Source organism: Nannospalax galili, unplaced genomic scaffold (assembly GCF_000622305.1).
Source record: "Nannospalax galili isolate Female #2095 unplaced genomic scaffold, S.galili_v1.0 scaffold247, whole genome shotgun sequence".
Taxonomy (NCBI): Eukaryota; Metazoa; Chordata; class Mammalia; order Rodentia; family Spalacidae; genus Nannospalax; species Nannospalax galili.
The window spans coordinates 330494-337805 of NW_008356952.1; the positions used below are offsets into that span (position 1 = coordinate 330494).

The window sequence follows — 7312 nt, forward strand, 5'->3', positions numbered from 1 at the left end:
GCTGTCAAGTGCTCTGACTGCAGTTCATTGTGAAGCCTCCATTAGAACATTCTGATACCACAAATACAGCCAAATCTTGAGTTTTTGTTGACTTACTGAAAGAAGCATTTAATTGAAATCATTTGTAGTATTCTGCCAACTGTGTTCTCACTTGTTTCCAAACACAAGTATTAAATATTACCAGCATAATTAATGCAAAATTACTTTATTGTACCCCAAGATATCTGGAATTATTGTCATAAACAGTGTACTACCTACTTAGGATTATATGTTTGATGCTTTTGGAAAATAAAAATCAATGTTTAATATTTAGATAATTCTTTCCTTTTTAATTGTATACACTAGGCCAAGTATTTTCTTTCATAAGGATTTTTGTGGTTTTAACATTTGTGATCTGTATTGCACCTTGCAGAGTCAAGAGAAAGGAACTGATCTTATTGAATACCTACCATTTGCTAGGGGCATTAGGAATATCATTTTATTAAAAAGCCACAACAACCCTGGGTTAGGTAAGTAGTTTTATTTGCAGATGGACACACTGAGGCTTAGTGAGGCCTCAGAGGTTACTGCTGTGGTCAGCATGGGGCAGAGCTAACTCATCTGTGTGGGTCTCTTCAGCATTACCACTAGGTCCCCCCATGCTATTGATAAGGGGGTAAAATGACTACCCTTGGAAAACACTGGTAGAATTAATTTAGGAATAATTCAGATAACTGCTGATAAAGCAGTGGGTAAGCGGGGTTTGAAAATGGGTTCTGCATTCTTTATTATTCTGAAAAAGCTTTAATGTTTTAGTTTAGAAACTGGTACCAGATTTCAAGAAGAACTCTGACTGAAGATGCTTTAAATACCTTATAATTTCCGTCTAATAAAAAAAGACAAAATTCTGGATTTAAAAGTTGGTTGTGATCCAGGCATGGTGGTGCATGCCTTTAATCCCAGTACTTGGAAGTCAGAGGCAGGCAGATCTCTGTGAGATCAAGGCAGCCTGGTCTACATAGTGAGTTCCAGGTCAGCTGGGCTACAGGGAGAGCCTGTCTCAGCCAGACAAACCAAAACCCTGGTTGTGTGAAATCTTGAACGTACAGACTTTGAATGTCTTGTGTTATTGTTTCCCAAACTTCGAGACTCTTGCTATTAGTAACCAATGACCACTGACCTTGCCAGCGATAACAAACACTGCTGTCATATTTTAAAATTACGAAGACACCAACACCACTGTCCTAGTTTGTTTCTCCATTGCTGTGACAAAACACACTAACCACTACCAACTTGGGGAGGAAAGGGTTTATTTGTCTTACGTTTCCCAGGTCACAGTTCATCAGGGAGCCCAAAGTAGGAACTCAGGGCGGGAACCTGGAGGCAGGAGCTGGAGCATAGGCCATGGAGAATCATTGCTTACTGGCTTGTTCCCCTGGCCCCTGCTCAGCCTGCTTTCTTATGCAACACAGGCCCACCTGCCCAGGGATGGCACCACCCACAGTGGGCTGGGCCCTCTCATATCGCTCAACAATCAAGAAGGTGCCCCATGGACATGGTCACAGGCCAGTTCAATGAAGGCACACCTCCACCCAGGTGTGTCAAGTTGACACTAAAGCTATCCAGCACAACCACTTATATTAATTCTCAGAAATAGAGCAAGTAACTTTGCTTTTGAGTTGTTGCTTGGCAGATACTGTGATGAACTCCTTTCCACTAAGGAAAGATAATGAACAGTTTAGGTTTAAAAATCTCTTATATTTAAATATATAATCATTCTAGCTAATAAAATGTAAATACATCTCTGAGTGAAGATGGCGTTGTGGTCTGAATGTGTCTTCCAAAGTTCATGATTGGAGAGTTAATCACTAAGGCAACAGTGTTGAGAGGTGGGGTCTTTGAGAGGGATGTTTAGGTCCCAAGGTCTCTATGTTCCTCAAGTGGATTAATGCCATTATAAAATGGTTTATGGGAGTGGGTTGGCGTTCTTCCACTCTTCTGCCGGATACAGGGTTGGACCCTGTTCATCTTTTCCACCTCCTGTCATGTGAGGACATAGCAAGGAGGCCCTTACCAGATGCTGGCACATTGTTTGTGAACTTTAACCACCAGAAATGTGAGAAATTTCCTTAAAATAGACCCAATCCAGATATTCTGTTATGATGGCACAAGCTGACTAGTACAGATGAGAAAAGATGCTGGACGAAGCATACATTTGGGAAAGCTTAGAAAGATGTTACAGTAAATGGAGAAACTAGTAGACTCTATAATATTTATGTTGTAAAACAGCTTTATTTAGATACATTTCACATGCCACTAAGTTTGTCCTTTCAAACCACAATTCAGAGAGCCAGATGTGGTGGTGTTGCATGTCTGTAATCATAGCACTTGGGAAGCTCAGGCAGGAGGATCAGGAGTTCAAGATCAGTTTCTGCTGTGTGATGAGGTAGAGGTCAGCCTGTGCTACCTGAGACCTTTTCTCAAAGAACAAAAAAGCCCACAGTTCAGTGGTTTATTTGCCAAGGTATGCAGTTATCACCAGTCCTTAATTCCAGAACTGTCATCCCCTAAGAAGAAACCCTAGACCCCTTATCAGTGATTCTCACCCCAAACTCCCTCCACCCCTGGCAGTAGCAAATCTGCTCTGTCTTTGCATATTTGTCTGTTCTGGACATTTTGTAAAAATAGCACCATACAATGTGTCGTTCCCCCATTACTGGTTTATTTCATGTAGCACAATATTTTCAAGGTTCATCTGTGTTGTAGCATGTAGTGCCTTATTTTTGTTGCTGAAAATTCTATCGTATAGATATACTGTGTTTTGCTTGTTCTTTCATTCGTTGAAGAACATTTGGATTGTTTGCATTTTGGGCTCTTAGCAATAATGCTGCTGTGAATATTTATGTACAACTTTTGCATGGCCATGTTTTCACTTTCCTCAGATGCATACCTAGGAGCAGAATTGCCGGGCCAGATGTAATTCTAGTTCAACTTTCTGAGGAATCACCAAACTGTTTTCTGGAGTTTCTGCCTTACTTCATAGTTTTCTTGTTAATGTATAAGGGTTCCTGTTTCTTTTTAGTTGTATTTTAAAAACTTATTTATTTACTTTTATTTTATATGTATGAGTGTTTTGCATGCACGTATATAAGTGCACCCATGTTGTACAAAGCGCTCAGAAGCCAAAAGAGGGCACTGGATCATCCCCTAGAACTGGTGTTACAGACAGTTGTTAGCCACCATGTGGGTGCTAGGAATCAAACATAGGTCCTCTGGAAGAGTAGCCAGTGCTCTTAACTCCTGAGACATCTCTCCAGCCCTAGTTGTATTTTTTAATAATTATTGTGTATGATGACAGGAGTGTGTGTGTGTGTGTGTGTGTGTGTGTGTGTGTGTGTGTCACAGTGTGCATGTGAAAGCCAGAGGACAGCTTTGTGAAGTAGGTTCTCTCCTAGTACCATTACATGGGTTTTGGAGATTGAACTTAGGACATCAGGCTTACTTAGCAAGCACTTTACCATGGAGCCATCTTGATGGCCCAAGGGTTTGGATTTTTTTCACATGCTCTCTAACATTTGTTATGTGACATTTTAACTATTTTAGTGACTGTGAGGTCATATTGTTGTTTTAATTTTCAATATTCTAGTAACTGTCCGTGTTCTGCATCTTTTCATGTGCTACTTTGGCTAGTTCTAAGTTTTCTTTGGAGCAATATATGTTCAGAATCTTCATTTGTTTTCAAGAATGAATTGTCTTTTTATTGCTGAATTATAAGAGTTCTTTATATATTCTGGATATATCAGATACATGATTTACAAACATTTTCTTTTATTTTTCTGGTTTTCTCTTTCATGATAATTTTTTGTAAGCACAAAAGTTTGTCTTTGTGTGTGTATGTGTGCGTGTGTGTGTGTGTGTGTGTGTGTGTGCATGCTCACAACTTTCAGTACTTGTTTCTCTCCTTCTACCATGTGGATTCTGGGTATCCATCCAACTCAGGTCATTAGGCTTGGCAGCAAGTGCCTTGACTTGCTAAACCATCTTCCCAGCTTAGAAAGTTTTCATTTTTAATGAAGTCCCATTGATGTATAATTTTGTTGCTTTTTCTCTTCATGTCATATCATCTAAGAAATGATTAACTCAAGGCCACAAAAGCTTTAAAAACTTTTTTTACATTTGTGTGTGTATGTGTGGTGTGGTGTGTGTATGTGTGGTGTGGTGTGTGTGTGTGTGTGTGCACATGTGTGATTGAGCATGTGCCATGGCTGTACACATGGAGGCCAGAGGGCAATGTGTAAAAGTCAGTTCTCTCTTTCTGTCATGTGGGTCCTGGGGATAGAACTCAAGCTTGGCAGCAAGCACTGTTGCCCACTGAGCCATCTCACTGGCCCATGTCAGCTTTATGCTTTCATCCAGGAGCTTCATAGTTTGTTCTCTTAGTTTTGTGTCTATGATCATGTTGAGTTAATTTTTGTGGGGTAAGGGTCTAACTTCATCTTTCTGCACGTGGCTATCCAATAGTCCTAGCATTGCCTATTGAGTATTCCTCCCTTTACTAAATTGTCTTGATATTCTTGTCAAAAATTAATTAGCCCAAAGCATGAAGATTTACTTCTGTGCTCTTTGTGAAAGCCTAATGATTTATCTGTCTAGATTGATACCTGTGCCATACTGTCTTAATTAGCTCTAAGTAGCTTTGTAGTAAGTTTTGAAATTGAGAAGTGTGGGTTCTCTAATGTTCTTTTTCTTTTTTCTTTTTTTAAAAAATATTTTATTTTATTTTATGTGTATGGGTGTGTTGCCTGTATGCATGTGAGTGCACCCATGTTGTACAATGCCGTGGGGGTCAGAAAAGGGCTTCGGATTCCCCTGGAACAGGAGTTAAGGATAGCTCGTAGCTGCCATGTGGGTGCTGGGAATCGAACCTGGGTCCTCTGCAAGAGCAGTCAGTGCTCTTAACTGCTGAGCCATCGCTCCAGCCCCTCTAACGTTCTTTTTCAAGATTACATTGATTATTTGGGGCTCCGTGTGTTTTAAGATGAATTTTAGGATCAGGTTACCATTTTCTGGAAAAAGTTCAATTAGATTTTGATAAGAATTGCCTTGAATCTGAAGATTAACTTGGAGAGTGTTATTTCCATCATAGCAACACTGTCTATTGAAGGCTGAACATGGGTTGTCTTTCTATTCATTATCTTTAATTTCTTTGAACAATGTTTTGCTTTTTCCAGTGTACAAATCTTGTACTTTTGTTAAACTTTATTCCTAAGTATTTTGTTCTTTGTGATGTGATTGTATGAAGTTTTTTGGATAGCAAGTGTGCTACTAAGGATGGACCCTAGGACGTTGTACATGCAGGGCAAATGCTCTGTCATTAAACTGTATCTCCAGTCCTCTTTTTGTTTTGAGATGGAGGTTTTCCTAAGTTTCCCAAGCTGTCCTGTAACTCTCTCTGTAGCCCAGTCAGGCCTCAAACTTGTGATCCTCCTGCTTCAGCTTCTCGAGTAGCTGGGACTCCAGGCCTGATTGCCACCATTTTATGTTTGTTTATTGCCACTTGTGATGGCTAATCTTCATTGGTAACTGGATTCAGAATAACCTGGGAGAATATTGAGGCACACCTGTAGTATGTCTGTGAGCGTGTTTACAGAGAGGGTTAACTGAAGCAGACCCACCCTGAATATCTGGGGCACCCTCCCCTGGGCTGGGTCTGGTTAGAATAAAAGGGGAAAAAGTCTAAGTCTAGTAAAGTGCTGGCACTCCCCTCTGTCTGCCTCTTTGCCTGCTATGACATAGACTGAGCTGCTCCACAACGCTTCCCTACAGAACGGACTGAGCCCTCTGAAACTGTGAGACCAAAGAGATCTTCAATCCTTGTAAGTTGTTCCATCAGATATTCTGCATGGCGATGGGAAAAGTACTCTATAGAAGCAAAATTTATTTTTGAATATTGATCTCATATTCTTCAATCTTGAACTCATTTATTAGTTTGAATAGTTTTTAATGTATACCTTAGAATTTTTGAGAGCAAGATTGTTATTGCAGTTTTCCTTTTTTAATATTTTAAAAGATTTATTAATATTTTATTTACTATTTTTATTTTATATGTATGAGTGTGTTGCCTGCATGTATGTGAGTGTACCCGTGTTGTGCAGTGTAGCTGAGGTCAGAAGAGGGCTTCAAATTCCCATGGAACTAGAGTTAAGGACAGTTCATAGCTGCCATGTGGGTGCTAGGAATCAAACCCGGGTCCTCTGCAAGAGCAGTCAGTGCTCTTAACCGCTGAACCATCTCTTCAGCCCCAAGATTTATTTATTTTTATTTTATGTGTATTAGTGTCTTACCTACATGTATGTTTGTGCATCACATTCATGCAGTGCCCTTAGAGTCCAGAAAAGGCCATAGGATCTCCTAAACTTGGAGTTGCAGACAGTTGTGAGCTGCTGTGTAGGTGCTGGAAACTGAACCTGGTTCCTTTGCAAGAGCAGCAAGTGCTCTTATCTGCTGGGTCATCTCTCTAGTCTGTTTTACTTTTTATTTGTCAATCTGAATGCCTTTTTGAAGTTTATCTTTTTGTTGCTTAGTTGCTCTGCTAGCAACATTGAATAGAGGTAGAACGGGCTGATAATTTATCTCCTTCCTTCTCTCAGGAAAAGCATTAGCCTTTTACCAGTACACCTCATATAATCTGTGAGTTTTTAATAGATGGGCTTTACTAATTTGAGGAAGTTCCCGGCTAATCTAGTTTATCAGTAAAGTGTGTTGGATTTGATCAGGTACCTTTTCTGTGTCTCCTGAGGTAATCATGTATTTTTTGTCCTTTAACATGTATTGATAGGTTTTCAGATGTTAAGCCAATTTCGTATTCCTGGGATAAATTATATTGTATATTATTTTTTGTATGGTGCCTGATATAACTTGTAAGTATTTTGTTTAGTATTTAAAGTTTTTTCCATTATTTTCCTTTTTACAACAGCATTAACCTATTCAATAACATTTTTCTGAGCTAGGGTACATCTTTTTCAAAATTGGCTGTACATTTTTAGGTTTACAGATGAATTATTATGCTTATACAATCTTTTACTCATTATAAACTCTATAAGACATAAAATTAAATGAGGTTTTAACGTTTAAAAAAGATCTCCACTTCGTTGTTAAAATACACAGTTTCATACAGAAAAGTTCATTGTAAGGCAATTGACATTGAGACATTTTCACATGCATTTCTAATCTCTATATATATGACTATTACTGGTCACAGTCACTTTCTTTCTGAGTTCCTTGGCATCTGAGTATGAATATAAACTCGTCAGATAGACAGCCTTCCTCTCCC

General features: G+C 39.2%; 1 protein-coding gene across 1 annotated transcript in view; it reads left to right on the top strand.

Annotated features, from left to right (window-relative positions):
• LOC103751373 (serine/threonine-protein kinase Sgk3) overlaps positions 1-7312 on the top strand; it is a 136334-nt gene that overhangs the window by 10502 nt on the left and 118520 nt on the right. The gene's annotated exons all lie outside the window — the stretch shown is intronic.